Source organism: Eschscholzia californica, unplaced genomic scaffold (genome assembly GCF_041429995.1).
Source record: "Eschscholzia californica isolate CP2 unplaced genomic scaffold, dmEscCali1.0.p SCAF_2, whole genome shotgun sequence".
NCBI lineage: Eukaryota > Viridiplantae > Streptophyta > Magnoliopsida > Ranunculales > Papaveraceae > Eschscholzia > Eschscholzia californica.
Genome location: NW_028238309.1, coordinates 29,850,718 through 29,876,056, shown reverse-complemented (window position 1 = coordinate 29,876,056; position 25,339 = coordinate 29,850,718). Strand labels below are relative to the sequence as shown.

The window sequence follows — 25,339 nt, the reverse complement described above, 5'->3', positions numbered from 1 at the left end:
GTGTCAGGAGAACAAAGAGAAAATGATCTAGAGAGTTGGTAAGAAAAAGAATCTCATATGTCGAGACAGTGGTACAACAATTTTTGCACCAGAAAGACGCAACGAATTGATGACGTGCATTAAGTGCAGAATAAAATATGTTCCCGATAAGATCGACATATTAAGCGCAATGAACCTTTATGTTTTTTAATTACATTATGCTTTTGATATATTGATCAATACGTTTTTATTTTGACATTACAATTTACTTGGAAAAATTTAGTGTTAGGGTCAACGTAAAGTACCAACATTAGTATTTGGGTCACAAACTAACGGTTGTTAACGACTGTCTCTAGTCAACTGGGTCAACAGTTAGTCTGTGACCTAGACTCTATAACGGATAAACTCTTGACCCAAGTGCTAATGTCAGTACTTTTCTTTGACTCAAACACTAAATATCCCTTTATTTTAACTCCTTCTTTTTTACATAAACTCTAAGTTTGGTCTTCTTCTTCTTCTACTACTTCTTCTTCATCTTCTACTACTTCGTCTTCATCACCGACACCAAAGTTTATAGAGAGAGATTTTTTAGCGAGGCATTGTTGATTACGACACCAAACAAAGGGAAGGGAATTGTTGAAAAATCTTCACAAAGAGAGAGGTTTTATCTAAGTCTTCTTCATTAGGCTTAACTATGACTTTATTTCATATCCAACCCCTTGCTCCCTTTGTCCACGAACCTGGAATAGTTTTCATAGAAGTGTCGACAAAATATACATTATCCTGTCATATACAATTTTTTATCACGATGAAAGTATTTATTGCATTGTTAAAACTTAAAGTAACTACAGAAGGAAAATTTGTCAATTAAATCACCAGGCATAGACATTTTTATTAAAAAAAAATGTCGTACTAGATAGCCTAGATTAACGATAAATATAAACTGAGTTCAATATACAAGATCAAATGAAAAAAATAGAGAGACATGATAAATAAGCACAAAATCGGCAACAGAGAATTCCCATTTCATTATTTTCCACAATATCCATCCTTTGAAGCCATCACCTCAGTATAGAGGTATCAACCACTTCGGCACTTATATTCTGGATAACATGTAATTGTAGTTTTATACACATGCCAGTTATTTATTCATCACGAACATGAAGAAAAATGCACATGCGCATAACAATCTTCCCTTTATTACTTACGAGCAACTGGAAATCTGACAAGGTAAGTTATCTGATCTACCTTATCTTACAGCTATAAAAAATTAACAAAAAGAAGTGTACACAAACAAGTCAAAAATTTTTAACAACAAGCCCTTGCCATTTAAAAGGACTATTACTAACGAGGCTTTTTTCCCTGAAACTGGTTATAATTTCGCTCCATAACTAAGCAAATTTTATGCACTATATATGGAAAAGAATTTAGAGGACTGAAAAAGTAGAGAATCGTGAAAGCCACGAAGCATATATTTTGCAGTGCTAAAACTGAAGTAGCCAAGACATGACATGTACAAATAAACTACGACATTATTTGAAGAAGAAAGACTTATGAAGAGATCCGAGTTCGCCGGTACCAAATAAACTGCGACGGAAGGGAGATACTAAAAAATCACCATGGTGTTTCAGAAGTCACAATTAATATTTGGTGACATATAGTATTATCAATCAATTTTAGGTTTTGAGCATTATGCCTTAATTGCTGACATGTAACACCACCAGAACGCTTTGCATTTCTAATTAGGTACAAATTTAAGTTGAAACTAAAAAAGATTACTTCGAATGCAAATTGGACCATCCATTTTAGTGTGCTTTTTCTTCTTCTCTTTTGAATCCTACAGGCTTTCATTATCCTGGTCTATATAGAAAAATCAAGTTGAGTGCAAAAAAAATAAATATTTACTTCATGGGAAAAAAGGAAATACCTTCCAAGTAATATAACAGAACAACCCCTTCTCGCTATCCTCAACGGTTGTTTGGTTAAGCTCCTGTCATCCAGAGAATTTTGAAATTAGCGTACAACATGAGAGCCATTTGAATAAAGTAAAAATTAATCCAACCGATAACTTTCTCATCATTGGATTAACCTAAATAAGTCAAAAAGGTTAACAACTCCAAAATACGAGTTGAAATGTGCAGTTTAAAAAATTCAATCGCATCAATTCTTGATGAACTTAGATTTTTTAACGCCAAAAAGCATTTATTTTTGTCTGTTGTTGTCACTTCTTCTATCCAGCGATTGAAGATCTCGGTATCGAAGACTATACCACTTGAAAATGGAATCTCCTCTAATTAGGGAATCTAGAACATAACCAGCATATTCAAGTGTAGGGGAGGACGCGAATTTGACAGGTGAAACAAGTACAAAACTTGGGGTAGGGGAGCGAGAAATGGTTGTTAGTGAGGTAGTGCCAAATTCCATAACATTTAATTCCAATGCCTAACTTGGCATACACAACATGATCTATACACAACATCTGAAACAAGTATTAATGTAAAATATTTACATGATCTATACACAACATTTAATTCCCATCATTAATCTACTCATGTCTAACATGTTCGATTACTCCCACTGGACTCATCACCTATATGATGTGTTTGTTGGAGGAAGATGAGAAACTATTTCTCAACTTCTTTATGGTCATCAAATTTTTGACTTAAATATTCACCATCTCGATCCAATCGAATGACTTATATTTTTGTCAAGTGGATTCTGGTTAACTCTAGTTAGTGTATTAATAGTTTTTCATACATCCGTATGTACGAAGACTTATTAATTCACTAGTCATAGATTCATTTCGAAAAGGTGACTTTGTCAAATAGTCCTTTTGAACAAAATTCACATGTGTCGTATGATTCAAAATCATTAGACTTGGAAGTCCATACCATTGGATCTTCCTCATGTGTCTTATGTCAATTAGACGCAATGACAAAACCAGAGTTGACCGGTTTGACTCCTTCGATCTTTCTCTCTCGATTCTTCACTGTCTCTCTCTCGTTCTTCTACTCTCTCCCAATCTCTCACTGTTTTCCTTCAATCTCCTAATGTTCCTCTTTCGATTATATCTCTTTCTGTCGTTCTCCTACTCTCTGCCAATCTCTTGTTTTTCTCTCAATCTCCCAATGTTTCTCTTTTGATCTCTATTTGTCTATCTCTTCCCCCCTCTTTCCAGCCTACAATTTCGGCGAACAGAAGTATTCCCCTCGTCGGAACCAGTCCTCGAGGAGGGCTTCTGGCGAAACCTTCCTCGACGGTTTCGTGGTTGATTGACCAGGAAACTTTCAAGGTCGGGCCGCTAAAAATTTTTTTTTGGTCCAACGACCACGAAACACTTTGTGGATGGTCGGCCATGAAATTTTTTTGTTGTTGGTCCCCTTAGCCTCAGACGAAGGGGGCTCCAGAATTGTATGAGAGAGGGGAAATGGTGAGATAGAGATAGGCGAATGAGATAGAGATAGGCGAGTGAGATAGAATCAGTGAGAGAGAGAAAAAAAAAACAGTGACAAATTGAGATAGAGCGGAAACATAAAGATAAAAAAAAAGGCGGCCCTCACGTGGGCAACCGTTTTTCTTATATGGATAACAGAAGAGAAGACGAGAATGTTTAGAGATAGAAACTTTATTTGTACACCATCTTATTAGATGGTAACTGAAGAAAGTACGAACTAGAACAAACCCGAGTATCATCATAAAAGGTGATCATGTAAAGGAACATGTGAAAGAGACGAAAAGATAATCTCTAGAAATGTAAAGACAATAGACTTACAAACCAGAGATTGAAGTGACCTAAAAAATTGAATTTTTAGTCGCCATCTACGAGTCTCTTATCTGAACTGACTGTTAAATTTTGTGTGTATCTAATACAACTATCTAGTGTTCTAAGCGGAATCTCAAACATCTATATGTTAACACTAGATTACCAGGATCGGTAAAGCATGAACTAATCAATGAACTAGAAGAGGGATAAATACCTTGAACGTGTTTTTCCCTCGAACCTTTCCAATCACGTGTGAAGATCGAGAGCTTCACAGTTTGGTCATCGTTATCCTAGCTGAAAAATTGATCGCATTGCCATCTTGGTCGAAGGACACTCCTTCGGAAGGACATCTCCTTCAGACCGAACGGATATATCCTTCACTGACATCCCCAATTCCCTCACTCTCAGAAGCTTAATGGTTTTTTTTCATCTTGCCGTGGGAATTACAGGAACAGTAATCTCATCTTCAACTCAGTTAGTTCTCCTTCCATTAAGAAGAGTCTCTGCTTTACTTAAATTTCTAAAGGATTTGAGTGTTCTGAAGACCATTTATTCATATACAGAAATGTCACATTACATTGAGGATTAATAAAAACCCTAAAATTGAAAACCCAAATTTTAAAACCTAAAAGGTTAAAACACAGTAATTGATACAAGGAACATAAGGTTAATATAGATCAAAGCTTCAACTAAGATAGGTTACCACTTTCTCTCTCATCATCATCATATTTTCATTCCCATGAATCTTCAAAATTTGTAGTCCATTAACACAAGATCATTCATCTCCATTAGAAAAACTTTGAACATTTGAATCAACAACTTTATCAGATACCTCCTCACATTTCTGGTTTTTCCTACTGTTGGGTTATAGTGTCTCCTAGTGTTGGTAACGGAATCTCAGAAATCTAACATGTCTAACACTGGTATCCCCAGGATCTCATGCATAAGCTAATAATGAACTAAGAGTTAGTGATTACCTTAATCGTTAAATTTTCCCTCGAACCTTTCCAATCGAATGTGAAGACGAAGAACTCTAATTATTGTTCCTCTACACAAGACACCCGAATGATCAACATGATCTCCCTCCTTGTTTCTAGCTAGAACTCCAATGGTGGTTTGATGAAGAACACTTCTTCTTTTGACTAGATAAATAGTTTAGGAATTATCTCTCTTTCTTTCTCTACTTGATGTTGTAAAGAAGAGAACTCCTTGAGAATTTTTCTGCACCTTATTCAAGTCCTAATAGACATTATATAGAACCCTAAGTTAGAGTCCAACCCTGATTAGGTTTCCCAAAAAGTCCCTTTTGAATAAGATTAAGGATTTTATCAAAAAGAGAAACTAGTTTCTATTTCTTAATTACCCTAGCATGGCCGGTCATATGAAGCCCTTCTTGGGCAGATCTGGTCGGCCCCTTTATGGTCCCCAAAACATGTCTTTTGGTAACCGACCCAAATCCCTTTTTTTGGGCCTTTTGCACTATCTTTGCCTAAACTTCTTTTAGGCTTTTGGGACATATTTATGGGACTCTCCCATGATTATATGTCTCGTCCCTCTAGTCATATCATCCGATCAAATCGTCATTCTTTGGTGTAACCCGATGTAGGATCCGGTCGAGGTTAGCCGCTAATTACATAGTAATTCGACGATCGTAGTTGGTTTCTAGCTAAACACTACGACGCCTAAATCGTCCAGATTTGATGATCTTCTTCATCAATTGTCCTATCCGACAAATTACTCGTATTGCATCTTTGGTCGAAAGACATCTCCTTCACCTACCACCAACAATAACTTCACCACGGAGAGCTTTCGGCAAGAAGAGATGATGAGAGGGAGATATCTGTCCCCTATTAAATCAAAGTCAGCTAAGTCAATCATAGTTGACTCGCACTGGACCCGCAAATAGTTGTCCACATAAGATATTTGGTTGTCCATATATTGACCAATTTTTTGGCTTATAGCTAAAAAAACGGGTCCTAATACCAGATATAGTCCTCTCTAATCCTATAAAGGGTTTCAAAACCAAAAAATAATATAAATGGATATCTAGTTCATTTGGTCTCATCTAGAGAGAAAACACAAATCCCTATAATACATATTAATTTATAATACCTATACTAACCTTCTTTATATATAAAATCTGATTTACATTCTAAAATCCAAAATATTTTTTTTCCATTTTTATCTCCACATTCTCTCTCCAATCACGTTTAAATTCAAAGTAACCACTATCTTTAATATCTTCCGTAACTGAAATCTGGAAACTTTCTCTCTCTAAAAACGAAAGCTCCAATAAACCTCCATTAATCTCACCAGCAGCAGTACAAACCTCTATTGTATCATCTTCATTACAGCAGCAGTAAAAATCTCCATTGTTTATCAGGTTTTAAACTGTGAAACTCTTTCTTCGAACCATTGATAAGATCTAATATTGCTTCTCAGGTTAAAGAATCATATTCTCTCTATCTTTTTAACATTAAACATATCAGATTTTGATTTTGTTTTCAAATGTTTGTTTACTAATTCATTAACTTCGTATTTGTGAGGTTTACTTTCTAGTACATTGCGCAAACATCTTCCGTACTATGTCTTTATAAGAGAACGTAAAATACGCGTAATTTCTTATACATTATATATAATTTATAATAAATTCTAAAACATCGTATAAGTGCACATAAATTATGTATTATTTATTTACCATTACGCGTACTTTTCATCCAAAACAGTATCCTTGTTAAGCTTACCAAATTACTCAAAACCTTCGAATATTGCCAAATTTGACAAACATTATACATAATTTACGAACTGTACATGTAGTTTATAATACAATATATGATTTTTCGTTTAATGTATGTGTATTTATGTGTGTAGATTTGATATAACAGATGGAATTTCAAACTGAATCATCAAATCAAAGTAAGTCAACGAAACTAGAATCTGATGGCTGGGATAAAATATTTACTGAAGTTGGTCAGTTGTTTCTTGGTGGTGCAAAAGCATTTGGATATGCTCTTCGACAATATAGTGTAACCGTTGTTTGTCCTGCTCAAGACAACAAATGGTGAGTACATGGATGGGCACCATATTTGAACTAGAGAAGATTTTGTACGTTTTTTTTTGTAACGTAAAAGAAATTATATGTAATTTATTGAACATGACCCACATACATTTGATAAATTACATTGTGTACATGACAAATGATGGTTTCCTCGTCATAAATACCACATAATTTACGTATTTGTTTCATAATTTGTATTCGATGTGTATTTATGTATGAGTAAAAACGAAACAAATTCTGCTGTAATGTTCCCAGAAAAATATACTATTTCCAAATCTGAAAGTTAAATGAGAGAAAGTGATCTATACGTTTTGTATAGGCCGCGACTTTGGGGAATAAAGAAAATTCTCCTGTGAATAAATTCTCGAGGGAATCCAGATTTTTTTGAAAGTTCTCCGGGGAATAAATTTTTATGGGGAATACAGAATACATTTTTTTTGAAAGTTCTCCTCCATCTCATCTGTTTTCTCTGCCACTTCATCTTCACGCCACCTCATCTTCTTCGGCGAAGGTCGCCGGCCGACCAATTTTCCGGCCGGCGACCTTCAAACATAAAAAATAATAAAAAAAAAAATTTCTCTTCCCCTCTCTCTCTCTCTAATACTCCGGCGAGGGGAGACCTTCGCCGGAGGTCTGGTCTGTCCATGAACAGACCTTGAAGGTCTGTTCACGAACAGATCCGGTCTGTCCATGAACAGACCTTGAAGGTCTGTTCACGAACAGATCCGGTCTGTCCACGAACAGATCCGGTCTGTCCACGAACAGACCAGACCTCCGGCGAAGGTCTCCCTTCGCCGGAGTGTTAGAGAGAAAATAAAATAAAATAAAATAAAATAATTTTTGTTTGAAGCGGGCCGGCGACGACCTTCGCCGGAGAAGATGATGAGGTGGCGTGAAGATGAGGTGGTAGAGAGAGGTGATGAGATGGAGGAGCCTTCTAAAATTTGTTTTATTTTGAACTCTCAAAATTACAAGCCCCTTAGCAATAAAAAGAAACATAAAGGTCAATCTTATTTGACTAATTTTAAGAAAAGTCTTTATTCCCCGGAGAATTTTCTTTATTCCCCAAAGCTGCGGCCTTTGTATATTAACCCCTAAAACACGCTAAATTGATCCCAGAAAATATACTCTTTCCAAACTTGAAAGTTAAGTGAGAGAAAAAGATTATTGGAAAGAGAAAATTTGATTTCCAACTCTATTTAGAGGAGAGACAAATTATGATTTGGGAAAATATTTGATTTCCAAAACGGTTTAGAAGAGAGAGAAAAATCAATTTTTCTCTTGCTACCATTGCCAGCTTTAAATCCCCCAAATCATGGCCGCTCACATTAGAAACTTTCCGGAAAATTAAAAATCCCGCGATTTTTTTGGGAGGGACGTGGACGGTATAATTTCATAAAGTATGTGTTATTTCTATCCATAATGTAAAAGGACTAAATATCCATATTTTGGGAAGATTGGATCATATACCTTTTTTGAACATTATTTTGGTCTATATACCCATGGACCCTTAAATTTATAACATTTTATTTGATATTAATCACAAAAATATAATAGAAATTTACAGAAAATTATAACTTGTCGAGGTACAACGCTAAGAACAAAATTGTTCAATTTCCAAAATGTCGTATTGAGATAATTAAACATCAAATTAAGTGCAAATCACACTATTCAGTAATCAAATCCTAAAATGTTTAACGGGTAAATATAAGATTTATCTTTATGAATCCATCTTAATGCCAGTACTTGAGTGAAATTGAAGCATACAAACATTATACACCTAATTTACTTTGATATCCTTCAAAATTAATTATCTACGGATTTAACTCAAACCAACGAATCCATTTGTATCTTCACGTCACAAAGACTTAACTCAAGCTCCGGTTCAACCACTTCAACACTATTTACAAAAAATCAAACATAAAAACTAATTCATATCCACTAGTGGTATTTCTAAGATCCCATACATTTACAAAGTAAGAGTTTGATGACGACTTACCTTGATTAAATCTTTTACTCGGAATCACTAGTTGCAGTTTTCTTTTACAATGACAAATGAACACGATTACTTTCAAAAAGGTCATCACATCCAAAGGCATATACAAACCTGAAAATTTAGTTGAACCCACATAGGTGATACTTCAAATAAACTATGTGTTGAAAGTGTCTTGAATATGTGTTGATTTTCTTGGTTTACTTGATTTCGTCACAATACTACGTAAATGATACTACTATTTATTGACCCTAAGCTTTTATGTGATTTTAGTTACTTACCTCTAAAATTATTAGTATCTTTTTTTTCAAGACATAATGAATACTCCAAAATGCCAATGTAAAGATAATCATGAGCTTTCTCGTACTCCTTACTCCTTCCAAGGGTTTACAAGTAACTATTCCCCACAAGGAAATATGCTCTAGAGATTTTGCAAATAAACTTGGATTTTAAAGAAGATTTGTTCCTCCAAGATTTTTCTTTACTTCCGAAAGTCGCGACCATTATAAAGTGTCAAGCGGTTCAGATATTAGCTTTTAGTTAAAAAAAAGGAAACAAAAGAGTAGTGGTGTATTTAAATTAGAAGCTAAGTTCGAAGGGTTTTATTAAGACACCTTTTTTCTCTTCCTCTCTCTCCTTTATCTCACTGATTTCTCTAGCATGATTTTAGCATCGTGATCTTCTATTTCTTCCGTCCACTCTGCATTTTTTTAACTTTATCACCACAACATATTCGTGCACGCACACGTAAAGTGCTCGACGGAAGTGTATGTGTCGGAGGCAAAGGTCATATATAGTATTTCATGAAGTAGAAAAAGAAATTTATAGTCATTAAAAAAATATGCGAAAAACTATTCTAAAATACAAATTTTTAAAATGAAGTAAAAATGACCCGACAAAATGAACCGTGTTCAAGTATTACACCAAAACGAAAAACGCTTAATCGATCGCTTAAAACTTTAGGAGCACTTTTCCTGGTTGATTACTTTTTTCTTAAATTGTAGCTTGTCGTGCTTCGGAACTCTATAATACAAAACGAAAACCCTAAACTACAGGTTTAAGAAAAATAATTTTTAGGTTGAGTATCAGTCTGATAATTATAAAGTAGAATGTACCTTATAATCCCTCCTGAAGATACTTCAACTCTTACTAGAAGTGTAAAAAACAAAAAACCCTCAACATGAACATTAGAGGAAGCCAATGCTAGTTCAAATGTGATTCAAAATTGAACACAAGGAACCCAATCATTTTAATCGAAAGTAAGCGAGAGAGCCAAGGTCTAGAAAAAGAAGAAGAAAGATAAGCTCGGCTCATCCATTATACTAAGGTAATTATAGACATAACCTCAATAAGATAAACATATAAAAAAGAGTCTTATTATAGACAAAATATTAATAAAATCAGAGTGATTAACAAAAACTGAAAAAAAACTAATACCATCAACTAACCAAGCAAATCAAATCAATCAATCTATAAACTATAAGCTTGATGCTGGATCAAGATAGAAAGGAGTACCTGAAGCAATTCGGGAAAGCCAAAGAGCCACAAATCCAAAAACAACAATATTTAAAGGACGAGAGAAAAGTAATCAAACAAATCTTATTAATTTCTTCACTGTTAAAAGAAGGTTTGTGGAGAGATTGATTTGAGAGACAATTTCATGACTAATGAGATCGTAAGAGGGAACTTTCGTTGACGAATTGGTTCCCATCAGTTAGGAAGAAAGTAAAAAGTTCAGGATGTTAATAGAGAGAGGAAGTGTAGAGAACAAAACTGAAAATAAGCATTAATAAAATTTGATATTAATGTGTGATATGGTATGCAAGAATTGGGTGGTGGAGATTTAGTCTAAAATTGGTATCAATCGTTTTGTATAAGAGATTTGATTTGAACCTTTGATATGTCCAAATTAATAGAAAGGGCTATTGCAAAAATAAAGGGTCTCTAGAAAATATCTTTTATTAAGAAACTAGAAATAACCCGTGCCCTCGGCACAGACATTCCCCTTTCCGGATTGCACTATATAGTAGTGAACCTCTCGTTATAAAAAATAAATAACTTTCACTTGGTACAAATTTATCCCAAAATTAGAATTGGTTACATCTATAATATTTGGTTTCAAAAACTACATAATGTGTAACAAAAATGTTGAACTTCTTTGAGTTCAATACTTTTGCAACATTTTCTGAACACAACATTCTTCAAACATTCATAGTATATGGAGTACAAAATTAGAAAGCTTAAATGTTAGAACTACAAAGAAGATAATAAAATAAAGGGTTGATCTCAACATAAGTACATGAAAGTTTTTCATCAAAAAAAATACATGAAAGTTCTCTTGTATGACAACCAAAGAAGGTAAAAAGAAATGCAAAAATTTGCGAAGTTCCTTTCTAATGTAATCTATGTTTGATTTTCGCACCTTCGTTCCTTGCCCAATGATGGGTTATGAGAAATACTATAAGACCTGACAAAATCACTATAGAAGGATATCATACTTGAGGGTCGTTTACCTTCATATTTGTACATGTTACACAGAAAGTGAGTAAACATAACAATTATTATTTTGCAACGAAAAACGTGGGCTGAGTCTTGCTAAGATTTAAGCTCATTTGATTCTGCTTTATTTATATTAAACAGATAAACACCTGCGATATTTGTAGCAAAATTGAAGTAATTCAAACCATTTCTGTCCAGCAAATGAAGTAAATAACTTCTACAATGAATTGAGGTTACCTTGGAAATCTCCAATTGAACAAAATTTGATGCTACAATGGGAGATTATCAACCATATTAAGCATATGCTTCCCAGTTTTGGTGCAAGATAACACCATAGTATTATTCCTTCGAGCAAGCTTACAGTTCGTAACTTCCTAGATTTCACATTTTTTGGAAAAAGGTGATACCAATGTCTTATATCACGTTTAGGAATAATTTCATCGCCACTCTTACTTTTGATACTCATGTCATAAGTAAGTGCTAAAAAAACATTTAGATATTTTATTCTACTCATATTCATTTTTTTTTCTTTCTAAGTTTAGTTCCAAACTATATATATATGGTTGTTTGAAATAATTAAATAAGTTCAGATTTTACCTCAAAAGTGATCCATGTTGCACTAAAATTCAGAAATTTAATTCAGTTATGTTCCTGAAAAATACATAGTTTGGAACTAAACTTAGAAAGAAAAAAAAATGAAACTAAAACGTAGTTTATCGCGACAGAAGAATTACGAAGACTAAGTCACATGTATCTTATGCTTATTATAGGATAAGAATATAGGCAGAGCACATACCCAAATCCAAAATCAGAGGCTTGATTTTAGTACGTCTTTCCCCTTAAAGATATACTACCATATGACATACGGAAGAATGTATGGTTGAGGAGCTCACTCATCCATGTGCGCTTTTCATTTTTTTCTTACTTCGTTCATATTGACCAAGCTACTTAGACTCCTTCAGTTATTCTTCAATTTGTAATTTTGTTAATAAAGTTACCCTGTCGCGTTGCATAGCAGCAAATGAAATGCATCATTACATTTCAAGCATCTCCTCTACCACATCAATGTAACCATAGCAGTTTCTCCAGATTGGTTAGGTTTCCTGCTCGTGCCGCAGAATGCAAGGGTGTGTCTCCTCGTTTTCTTTCAACTGTTTCGCCATTTTCTTCCGATTAGAGCTTTTTTGACTCGTCGGAACAACCATCTCTTACCTAGTTGCAAGAAAACTTCCAGAACCAGTTTCAGCTATTTAGACAAAATCTTTTACTCCATGATCAACCCAGATCATCAAACTCCAATTTTTCACATGATAAATTATGGATTTTGTAATTCCTAAATCTCAGAATTCTTCACCCCTATTAGTTACCTGTTAACAACCCACTTTGATCATCATCTTAAACATGAAAATAAGATTAAAATGTGAAGGGCACACTTTCCCAACTTATAATATTATAAACTCAAAATCTTCTCAACCAAAGCAAGTAAATGTGTTTTGTTTCTTTGATTGAAATCCACAACATAATCATACAAAATGGGAAATGGTTATCCATGGAATTGTAAGAAAAAAACATAAATGTCAGTGAAGAAAAGATTTGCTTACTTGAGTTAAAAATGAAATAGCTAGTCTTCATCTCTTGTCCATCTTGAAACAACTATAAATTAACCATTTCTAATTTCCACCTTGAAACAACCATAAATTAACCATTTTATTCAGAGAACCATATTAGTGTCAAATAACCTTATTCTCTAACGGATGTCATTTCATCATATTTGAATAAAAGAGCTATGCAATGTAATGAATCCAGTCTGAAGCTATGTAAATGGGTCATTTAACTACAAGTGTTAGTCTACACTGCAGATCTAATTCAGAGTTAAAGTGGAAATCTCGGAAACTAACTTATGGACATTGAGGATCCTTGAATTCGTTATGTTTCAATCAACCACCAAAAACAACAGAATCTCCAATAACAACCTGCTTTTCACCAGGAGGCATTTGGTTGCTGCTATCTGGGATACCTTTGACCGTTACCCAATGTCAATTCCATCTCAGTTTCCATGATCGATCCTCATCGACAGGGTATTTGAAATGAAAAAAAAAACATGTCAAAAGTCAAATCAACAAGACTAACGAATAATACAAACATAATTATCCAATATATAACTTACTTGCAGTCACGAACTTATATCGACTGCAACACTTTTGGTGGCTACAAGGAAGTCAGTAAGAAACTCTATAACATAATTGCACTGGAGAAACAATTGAAAAGGCATGAGCAAAACAAAACTTCGTCAAAACTTTTCTGAAAAAATTTTCTAAGTAGCATTTTGTATTTTGCATCTTGCGATAAATAAAAACTCAAAAATAATGTGGCAGTAAGAGCAAAAGAAAATCAAAATTAAAAGAAAGATATGTGGATGATGGATCGGATTGAATAAGATATAGTATAGGAGACTGGAAGAAAGAAAATGGAAGAAATGTACCTATCATCAACAATTTAGTACGTGTATCCTGCCCTACAATGACTAAAACAAAAAAAAGTTGGACACCCTTTAACAACAAGAAGGATTTCAAATTTATTAAATCTCACATTAGGTACGAATGATTTTACTTTAAGAAAGAAAAAAAAAATTAAAAGAGAAAAATGTTTTCTAACATACCAATTATGTGTCACAGAGACATTTTAACAAACACTTAGTATACACATATTATTAGAACCATGATAAATTGACATGAGATTCTCATTCAAGAGTGGTGTGAACAAGTGGAGCAAAATCACATTCCGGGGTTTGTGATTCAGTGAGCTAATCCAATTACTATAACTTTGAAACTTGATAAATGAAATAGAAATAAGGAAACAAACCGATTTGCAACGTTTAGCAGAAGTACCAAACCAATTTGCAACGTTTAGCAGAAGGATCTGGTTCATGTCATGATACAATCTGCAAGAGGAGAAAAACCCTAGAATTACTAAAAAAAACTCACAATGAATTGAGAAAATAAACAGAGACAAAGTGATAAAAAAACACAGATAGATGATGAATAAGAAGAAATTTTTTACTTCACTCTATTAAAGAAGGAGAAGAGGAAATGAAGGGCTTAGGCGTTTGGAAATCTAATTTTCTTTTCTGTATGTAACTCCTTTTCTATATCTTTAACTCGTTTTCTCTATCTTTAACTCCGGTTTAAGGTGCTTGGCCGTTTGGGCGTTTCATAGAATCACAGAGTAAATGGAGAGAGAGAGTTATATTTAAATGGCCGTTCAAACATTGTTGACGGTGTAGATCAAAACGATGAGGGGATTTTGAGGGTCTAGATTTATCATGTTGTTGACATTCTCTCATTGAGTGGGTTAACAAATCTTCATTTTTAAGGGTGGTAATAGATCTAGTGATTTAGATTTGTAGAAAAATACAACGAACGACCGAATTTGTCTTTCGGTTTGTCCCAGTCAGCAAAAAACTTTGCGTTTTATATAATAGACTAGGGATAACCCGTGCCCATAGGGCACGACCCATTTGTTCGATTACAATGTGAAGCATCCAACCAAATGAAATCAGGTGACACTCTAATGAAAGTTTTAGAGTTGAACCAGTTTGAAAGATAATAACTAATGAATGGTATTGAATTTTAAGAAGTTATAGTCAAATTTATCAAGTAAATGGAAACAAAATTTATGTACAGCTTAAATCTTTTCGAGACAAAGGGTACTTAAAGAGAATGTAAGTGTATTTACTGGAAGAAAGTATAAACAACCTCAAAATGAAAAAGTTCAACAAAAAAAAAACCTCAAAATAAATAAGAAGTGTGGAGGGTGAAAAAAAATGGCACGTTTAAAAACTTGGTTCATCTCCAGACTATTCTAATTTGGGTGAACTAAATAATCAATTTTATTATATATCCTAATATGTACCAGGAAATTTATAAATGTGTTCAATAACATTATGATTGTACATTCATTTTTTTCTTACAAAATTGATTGCATCTCGGCAAATATTTCATCTACATAAGGAAGAAAAATAGAAAAAGACTTGGAGTAGTAACAAAAAAATAAAGAATTGAAATATATAGTTGTCATAAATTCAAATACTATAACTCTAAATTTACCGTCCTATCACGTTTTCAATGCCAAAATATGAGGGATTTGAAACTTACTAATTATTCTTTTCTTTTTCTACATAGGCAACCACCTGACCTTCACAGGCAACCACCTGAACTTCACCGGCAACCACCTTCTTTAACAAAAAATACTAACTAAAAGTTGGGACGATGACACAACCGACGTTGATCGTAACCAAATTAAGATATATCACAGTAATTTGTCCGGAGACTTCTTTCATCACCACATAATTACACACATGTTCTATAGGATGAACAAAGAACAAAAATAAGGGTATAGGAAACCATATGTTAGAACATTTACTTAACCTTATAGCATTATCCCATAGATGATAATGTTTCAAACTCTACCATAAGAAGATAACCAATGTAGTAATAATAGTCAAACATATCTGAAATGCTTGAATATCTCCAGATAAATGGAATGCCCACAAAAAATTTGACCATATGATTCATACCTAACAACTTTTTAGCTGCCTCACAATAGGTCCTTATTTTACTTTTGCTTAATTGAGCTCCAAACCCATGCTTCACAGCTTCATAGAAAATTAAATGCAAAAGAAACATATGAAAATCAATTTCTTTAGTTGATTAACTGAAATAGAAATGATTCATATCAAACAAAGAAAGGGTTGCAAAACAAACCCTTGAACAACAAGTAGCATGATCTGAAATTGTAGTATTAGACGTCGCAATTGCTCATGTCTATCGGCGTAAAACAATTAGCCTCATCTTAATTAACTTCCTCCATTCCCCTTGAGAATTAGTTGTAAAAAAAAAAAGACTAAGCTGAATCTTTAACTTGCATCTTGATGGGCCTAGAAAGGTTACCCTAAATAGGTATACACCCGCAAGTGCACGGGTGTCAAGTTGTAATAATTTCCGGTAAGACCGGTTCGTTCCTCAGAGACTAAGTGAAACCTATTCTAAGACTTGGAAGTAAGACGGTTTTTGTTTTTGAAAATTTGTTTTGGTGATAAAATAAAATATATAAAATATTAAAACAAATAAAAAGATGAACTCAAATGGGGGGAGAAGTCTAGGGGTTTCGGAATCTATCACATAAAATCATCTTTAGAACAAATAGTTAACTAGTCAATTCTCCCTTTTTTATAACTCGGAATTTCAGATAATGAACTATCTTAATTCCGGAAGATGTTTTCGTTTAAAACCAATAATCTATAACAATGTAATTGTTTATTTCGAAAATAAAATCTATAAACTATTGTTTATCAATCTATAAGCATATATCATCAAAGAATCTAATCTAAGCATGATATATCAAATTTAAAAGTATAAACAATGAAAAGAAAATCAATTCTACAAATTAAAACAATTTTAACTTTGAATCACAATCAAGATATTAACAAAATAAAAATATGTCTCTAAAGGCTCAAGAATGAGTTGTTGGGATTTAAACCCTTATACTAGTGTTTATAGCGGATAACGACATCTAATGTCTAACACTAGTATCCCCAAGATCATCATGCAAAACTAGTAATTAAACTAATGGAGATAGTAGATTACCTTAATCGCTTTTCCCTCGAACCTTTCCAATTGCTTATGAGAAGATCAAGAGCTTCAAGTGTAGCTCCTCTACTTGGGACATGAGCAATCAATTTGATCTCCCACCTTGTTGTATAGCTAGCACACCAATGGTGGTTGGAAGAAGAACTTCTTTCTTCTTGACTAGATAGATAGTTAATGGGAATTAGCTCACTTTCTCCTCTCTACTTGATGTGGTAGAGTAAGAAAGCTTAGAGAGAAATTCCACACCTTATTCTCTGCCCTAAGAGTGTTTATATAGAACCCTAATAAGAATCCACCTCCTTTTAGGTTTCCCAAAACACCCTTTAGAATAAGATTTAGGGAAATAGTCGAAAATAGCAACTATTGATATTTTCTCAATTCCCTAAGGAGGAGCTGTCCAAACACCACGAAAATTTGCAGATATAATGTTTATTATATCAGCAACTAACCCTCCAAAATTCAGCCCAATCCGAGTCCTAGAAGTACCCGAACCGGTCTAGGCCCAAAAACCCTGTTTTTGGCCTTTTTGTACTATCTTTGCCTAATTCCTTTTTAGGCCTATGAGATATGTTTTTGGGACACTCCCATGATTATATCTCACTCCCACTAGTCATATCCTAGATCAATTTGTCACTCTTATGTGTAACCCGTTGTAGGATCCGATCGAAGTTAGCCGCGAATTACTTCGTAATTCGACGATCGTAGTTGGTCTCTAGCTACAACTCTACGATCCCTAAATCAATCGGACTTGATGATCTTCCACATCAATTATCCTATCCGACAAATTGTTCGCATTGTCACCTTGGTCGAAGGACATCTCCTTCAACTCCTTCATGAGTTTCATCCTAAAACCCTAGATGGAGAAAATTAGCTACTCATGAGATAAAAGATAAACATTTAAAAATATATAAGTATGAGAGTAAAGAAACTTAATTTTCCTTCTGATTTGCAACCAAACAGACCCTAGAAGATGTATTTTCCTGCTGTTCTTTCCGAAATTCTGCCAAACAGACCCTTAGGGAAAATAATTTTCTCGTCTTTCCGGAAACGATTTCCTGGTGAGAAAATTATTTTCCTCGACTGGTTTTCTCTCTCTCTCTCTCGGTTTTCTCTTTCTTTCTCACTCTAAACTTTCTCTTTCTCTCTCTAAACAATAATATAACTCTCTCTTTCTTTCTCTAACAGGAACAGTAAAGGGAGAAGAAGATGAAATGATTTTAATGTAGTTTTCAAATTAATTCAATCTCTCTCTCTCTACAAACCATGAGCTTTCTCTCTCTCTACTCTTTCAATCTGATCTTCTCTCTCTCTCACAAAGAGAAGAAGCAGAAAACAGTAAACTCGAATTCCTTCTCTCTCTCTAAACCTCTTTCTTCTTCTTTTGCCGTCAGATGATCTAACACCGAGAGCTCTTTACATCACTCTCTCTCTTTAATATAGTCGGTTTTGGTTGAGCTACCAGAGGAAGACCCCCCAGTCGAGATGTCCTGTTGTTTCCCTGTTCTGTAATATATAAGAAAAAGAAAAGATAAAAACTCTCTGTGATATATTTGTTCTTCAATCAGTCTCCTTTTGAATCTCTCTTCCTCTGAAATTTCTATATACCACCTTGATTCTCTGATTTCTATAGAAGAAAAGAAATCAGGAGAGAATAATAGTAGGTCCTGTCTTCATTGCTCCTCACGGTTCTCTCTCTCTAAAGTATATGTCATAAAGAGAAACCGACCGGCTAATACCCTAAATCCATCTCAATCGAAATCTCCCCGCGATTTCTATCCGTCTTCATCTCTCTCTCCGAAAATTTCCACTATCTCTAATATATCTCGACTTTCCTTCTCTGTTCTAAACCTCTTTCTCTTTCTTCATGTCCTCTGTTTTGCTCCCATCTTCTGTTTTAATTTCTATTATTATATAGATTTTTGAAGACAGCTAGAGAAGATAAGAGAGAGGATCAATCGGTTAGCATTGCTGGCAAGTGGAGAAGATTGATTCAGTACATTGCGGGCTAGCTTAGAACATTAAGGCGCCATCTCAGATAATCCCACGCGTCACTTCATCACCAGAAACCGTCCGATGCGCTTCGGGACACGGCAACATAATGAGTTCTGGGGTACTGAATCGGTAACCCCATTGAATTCCCGAGACACACCCATAATGACCGAACATAGCCCACGTAACGTTGTCACCGTCTGATCTGGTACCATCTTGTGCGCCATGTGTCATTGAAAACCTTAGGTTGACTTGATTTTGACCACAACTTTGACTCGCTCTATTTTCTCCATCCGGACACCGATCCGACCTCTGTTTTCGCCTACGGACTCTTCATGGACCCCACTTCTCATCCGAGCACCAACGTTGGTTAAGAATTTCAAGAGCACCAATACCAAGAAATGACCAAAATATCCCTCACACGTCTTTCTCTTGATTTTATCCGTTTTACGCACTGAACTCCATAAAAAGACACCTGGGAAAGAGAAACAAACAATTCATCATAATAACGGCTCGAACCGGACTAACTACCCCGAGTTAAGAGATTCAGATGGGACATTTTCATGTCTCATCAAACATCCCCAAACTTAGATTTTGCTAGTCCTCGAGCAAAACAGAAAAGTAAAACTAAACCACTTTCACCACTTTCGTAGGGGATCACGATTGCACTTAGCACGTGCAACAAGCCGTTAAACCTCTAGGTTGCCCTAGAGGACGAGTTTTATCTCGTGAGGGTTTGCAGTGAATCTACCCACAAAATTCGAAAAAACGCAAAAGGGTCTAAATATGATAAGGACTAAAAATGTTTATCCAGTAGATTTTCGAAAGTTAATAGAAATGAAATCCAAATCGACCAAACCATACAAATGCTAAAAATTCCTTCACTAGTAATCAAGACTCGAAGTGCACGTGACCAGCCAATATGAGTATCATTTCGGTTCTGAAAAGACAAGACTTTGATTACCGTCTCGATACATTTCGCCTCGACTACTGCCTCACGGTCATTTCTAATATAATCTCGCAACTTTTCAATTAATAAACAAAGAGACTGAGAGACCAAAGCGTAGAGATAAGGTGACAGTGGACAAGATTATCTTAAATCTCTAGATGATTTGAACTCCCCATATTGTTTACCAAATTACCATTGATGATGATGCTGAATGTGAGTGAAGTAACACAAATCTTATAGTTGTTACCTTAAACGGAAAGTAACGAAGGCATCTGCATGGGATCTAGTTTTCACCCTCGTCGGTCAAGAGTTTGAGGGTGGGGTTTAAGCCTTGAGAGGCTCTTGGTCATTACTTTATTAGTATTGAAAAAATGTTACAAATTTATAAAGAATGATCGATATAGGATGACGGTTGGTTATAGGCCCAAAAGGGATCTATTCCCGCAAGTATACGGGATCTTTAAATCTCAAATTGACAACCCATTTATTAATCTTGGTTTTTTTTGGAAAATGATTTAATAAGAAAACACTAATATATAGATTAATGAAGAATGAAATCAAGATAGGAAAGAAATCTAGGGTTTTTTTATTCCACCACATAAATAGACTTCCTAAAAATACACTTAATTAACTAATCATTTTTTTTATATAACTTAAAATCTAACATAATGAACTATTTAGATTTTGGAAGATATTCTTTATTAACACATTTCCTAATCATGTATTTCTAATTGACTATCATTTAAAGACTATATACTCTTTTAACTATCATTCATCATCTAACGACCTATTTCATATAACAACTTAACGAAAGCATGAGATATCTTGAAGCATGAACAATAAAAATATTATAAAATATATATTGAATGACAATTAGCAGACACTAAAACTCAATAAAAGGATTTAATTAATTAATAACATATTTCAAAAAGACCAAGTATGGGTTTTCCTTAGATACAAGATTAGCTAGTCGTTGAATTTAAAGACATATACCTTCTCTTTCTTTTGAGGAGAAGAAATTACATTCATAAAAGAAAGTTACATTGTTCAGTCTGGAGGACTAACTTGAAACAAAAGACAAGTTACTAAGGACCAAGTTGTAACGAAATTAACCAAAATGTACTAATAAAGAAATCACCCAAATCCTTACTACATATGTTCTCCAACTATGATCCAAATTATATTCCAAATTCCAAGTGCTAGATCTTTGGTTGATTAGAGAAAGTAGGATGTAGAAAAGAAACGGGAAAAGAAAATATGATAGAAATAAAATGTAGTTTTAGAAATTAGAAATAGAAAGAAATTGAACAGAATAGATGAAGGTAGCTAGAGAAAATTGAAAAAGATAATTTTAGGATTTTACTATTAGAAAAGGGAGGGGGAGAGAGAGAGAGCGAGAGAGGCCAACAACTAGTAATAAGTAATAGGATACGTGATATAAGACGGATCAAAAATAAGAAATCCAACGATCAAGATGAGTTCCAGACATAATAAACGTGTGTAACACGTGTAAACACGTAACGGATCGAGAAGACGATATCCGACGATCAAGAAGAATTCAGAATATTTCAAGATATGTGAAGATCTATAACATTTAGCATAATATATTCAGAATATCTCTTGTAACTGTCTAATGGTAATATTAGATAGATTTTATATTATTTTCTTGTTTAATTTTAGAGATTTTCCGGGGAAATAAATTTTAAAGGGAATATGTATAATTTTAGAGATTTTCCGGGGAAATAAATTTTAAGGGGAAATAAAAAAAAACACTCCACCTCACCTCAATCTATCTCCACCTCACCTCACTCTCTCTCCACCTCACCTCTTTGTCTTCACCGATTTGGTCGCCGGCCGGAAAATTTTCCGGCCGATGACCATTAAAAAAAAAAAAAAAAAAAAATTTCACTCTCTATCTCTCTAAACTCCGGCGAAGGGGTTTCCCTTCGCCGGAGTCCCGGTCTGTTGAAGAACAGACCGGACTGGTCTGTTCTTCAACAGACCACTTCCGGTCTGTTGAAGAACAGACCGATCTGGTCTGTTCTTCAACAGGCCAGATCTGGTCTGTTGAAGAACAGACCGGAACTCCGGCGAAGGGAAACCCCTTCGCCGGAGTTTCTAGAGAGAGAGAGTGAAATTTTTATTTTTTTTTTTTTATGGTCGCCGGCCGGAAAATTTTCCGGCCGGCGACCTAATCGGAGAAGATAGAGGTGAGGTGGAGAGAGAGAAGTGAGGTGGAGAAAGAGAGAGGTGAGGTGGAGAAGCTATTTTGCTTTCCCCTAAATAAAATTGTCAAACAAATTTGACCAATTTTTGACCAAGTCTTCACACCCCGGAAACTTTTTAGCTTTCCACAAAGCGCTGGCCTAAAAATATTATAAAATATATATTGAATGACAATTAGTAGACACTAAAACTCAATAAAAAGATTTATTAATTAATAACATATTTCAAAAAGACCAAGTATGGGTTTTCCTTAGATACAAGATTAGCTACTCATTGAATTTAAAGACGTATACATTTTCTTTTTTTGAGGAGAAGAAATTACATTTATAAAAGAAAGTTACATTGTTCAGTCTGGAGGACTAACTTGAAACAAAAGACAAGTTACTAAGGACCAAGTTGTAACGAAATTAACCAAAATTTATTAATAAAGAAATCACCTAAATCCTTGCTACATATGTTCTCCAAGTATGATCCAAATTATACTCCAAATTCGAAGTGCTAGATCTTTGGTTGATGAGAGAAAGTAGATTTAGAAAAGAAAATGAAGAGAAATAAGTTGTAGAAAAGAAACGGGAGAAGAAAATATGATAGAAATAAAATGTAGATTTAGAAATTAGAAATAGAAAGAAATTGAACAGAATAGATGAAGGTGGGTTAGAGAAAATTGAAAAAGATAATTTTAGGATTTTACTATTAGAAGAGGGAGGGGGGAGAGAGAGCGCGAGAGAGGCCAACAACTAGTAATAAGTAATAGGATACGTGATATAAGACGGATCAAAAATAAGAAATCCAGCGATCAAGATGAGTTCCAGACATAATAAACGTGTGTAACACGTGTAAGCACGTAACGGATCGAGAAGACGATATCCGACGATCAAGAAGAATTCAGAATATTTCAAGATACGTGAAGATCTATAATATTTAGCATATATATTCAGAATATCTCTTGTAACTGTCTAATGGTAATATTAGGTAGATTTTATATTATTTTCTCGTTTAATTAGGAGAAACTAGGAAACCCCAAATCCTAAGTTATTAATAAACATGAGAGGATCTAGGGATTAAATCATCGAATTATGCCCGACAAATGTGGTGGGCTTTTACTTCTCTAGAACTCAGATTTTAATATTACTATTAACTTTTCTTCCAGTAAACTTAATCATGTTAAAGATCCTAATGGTTCCCCAGAATGGAACCTTTTATGTATTTACGATCCCCCTAGAATCAGAGAGGGGGTTATTTTCTGGCCCAATTTAATTACCGTGATTAATGCTATTACTAATCCGATTTGCTGTATAGGAGACTTAAATAACGTTACATCTAACATGGAAAAATGGGGACGTTCAACATCTATCCCTTTTGCTAATCAATTTAAATTTTTCGCATCTCAGGCGGGTTTTGATGGATTTGGGCTTCAATAGTCCTACTTATACATGGACCAGCTGCAAATCATACGATCACTTAACAAGAGAAAGACTGGACAGAGCCTTATACAATTATTCCTGGATTCTACAATTTCCTGATGCTGGATTTTTCCACCTCCCAAGATATAATAGCGATCATTCTTCGATATTGCTTCAACTAAAGACAGAAGGACACGCAGTGCAAACGATTAACAAATTCGAAGTGTTATGGTCAAAACATGATCAATACCACACGGTATTTCAAAATAAATGGAATGACACTCAAAGATCCTTCTACGATAGTCAAAGGGGGTTAAAGACTCCATTAGAGATTGGAGTAAACATGCATTTGGCCACCTTTCAAACAGAATGAAGATCCTACATAAACGGCTCAATGATGTACAATATGAAGACCCAACAACTAATTCAATAGTTATCGAAAGTTCAATTCAGGAGGAATTATTACACCTTGAGGGAATCCATCGGTGCAAATTAGAACAACGATCTCGATCCAAATGGGCCTAAAATGAAGATCGCAAGTCGAGGGCCTTTCATGTCTCCATGTCCCAGAGAAGACAAAAAAGATCGGATCCATCAACTAACATTGCAAATAGGTAGTATTTTTACAAATGAAATTGAAATAGCTAACGATTTGGTGGACTATTTTCAGAATTTATTTTCAGCTGAATTGATAGGCCCAACGCCGTTAGTGATCCTCCAAGCTTATAAAGTGATTTCAACCGATAATTCGAGTCATATGTCTAGGATCCCCACAACAAATGAGATTAAAGAAGTGGTAATGGAGATGGGATTGATCAAGAGTCCGAGCCCGGATGAACTCCCATGTTTCTTCTAACAACATAATTGGGAAACAATTAGCCCACACCTAATCAGGTATATTCAATCCGCTTTCTGTACATGTACTATGTACCCTACTATCAACTTGACTACCATTGCATTGATCCCTAAGGTAAGACATCCTAACACGGCCTCTGAATTCCAACCTATTGCCCTTTGCAACTCAATTTATAAATTTATCACTAAAATAGTTGCGAACAAAATTCGTCCCTACCTAGAAGATGTCATATCTTGGACCCAAAATGCATTCGTCCCGAGTAGACAAATCCTAGACAATATTGTAATTACTCTAGAACTTATGCATTCTATGAAGCAATCTAAAGCCCGAAAGGGGACTTTCTCTTTAAAAATCGACATGGCCAAAGCCTACGACCGGATTAATTGGGACTTCCTAAAACAAGTCCTGATCGCTACAGGTCTTTTTGGCCCTTTGTTAGAGCTCTTTCTTTCATGTATTACTACCCCTCACTATAACATTCAGATCAACGGTAGTTTCCACGGGGATTTTGTGGCGACTCGGGGTCTGAGCTAGGCAAGGGTGTCCACAGTCACCCTACCTTTTTCTCCTAGTCACACAAGCTTTATCTCTCCTTATTTCTAATGATGAGTTACACGTTCTTACAAAGGTTACAAGATCAACAATTTTAGTCCCACAATCTCGCATTTGCTGTTCGCCGACGACCTCATTCTGTTTAGGAAAGCCACTCAAGACAACCTCCAAGCTATCCATAATATTATGAATAGTTATTGTTCTTTTTCAGGGCAACTAGTCAACTTCAGTAAGTTCTCTATCTTCTTCAGTAAAGGTACCTCCCAAGATATTCGCTCCTCTTATACCAACTCCCTTCAAGCTCCTATTATGACCGATCAAGCTAAATACCTCGGATCTCTTATCCTTAAACCTGGTAACAGAGTGAACAGTTACAATTGGTTAATAGAAAAGTTCGACAAAACTCTAGCAGGATGGAAACAAA

The 25,339-nt window shown here is 34.7% G+C and overlaps 1 protein-coding gene and 2 long non-coding RNA genes across 4 annotated transcripts in view; all 3 read right to left on the bottom strand.

Annotated features, from left to right (window-relative positions):
- LOC147557314 (uncharacterized) overlaps nucleotides 1–25,339 on the bottom strand; it is a 97,681-nt gene that overhangs the window by 23,550 nt on the left and 48,792 nt on the right. The gene's annotated exons all lie outside the window — the stretch shown is intronic.
- Nucleotides 11,884–14,203, bottom strand: LOC147557316 (uncharacterized). Of its 2 annotated transcripts, XR_015235165.1 has the most exons (5): nucleotides 14,155–14,203; nucleotides 13,266–13,816; nucleotides 12,894–12,973; nucleotides 12,089–12,504; nucleotides 11,884–11,943 (listed from the first exon to the last, which is right to left on the bottom strand). It is a non-coding gene; the product is annotated as an uncharacterized LOC147557316 (long non-coding RNA). The 2 variants fall into 2 exon arrangements; XR_015235164.1 differs by lacking the exon at nucleotides 14,155–14,203 and having other exon boundaries at nucleotides 13,266–13,919.
- LOC147557315 (uncharacterized) overlaps nucleotides 24,650–25,339 on the bottom strand; it is a 41,123-nt gene continuing 40,433 nt past the window's right edge. The window contains exon 46 of the mRNA XM_086658254.1: nucleotides 24,650–25,267. The gene's annotated coding sequence lies outside the window, so the exon portion shown is untranslated. The remainder of the gene's footprint in view (nucleotides 25,268–25,339) is intronic.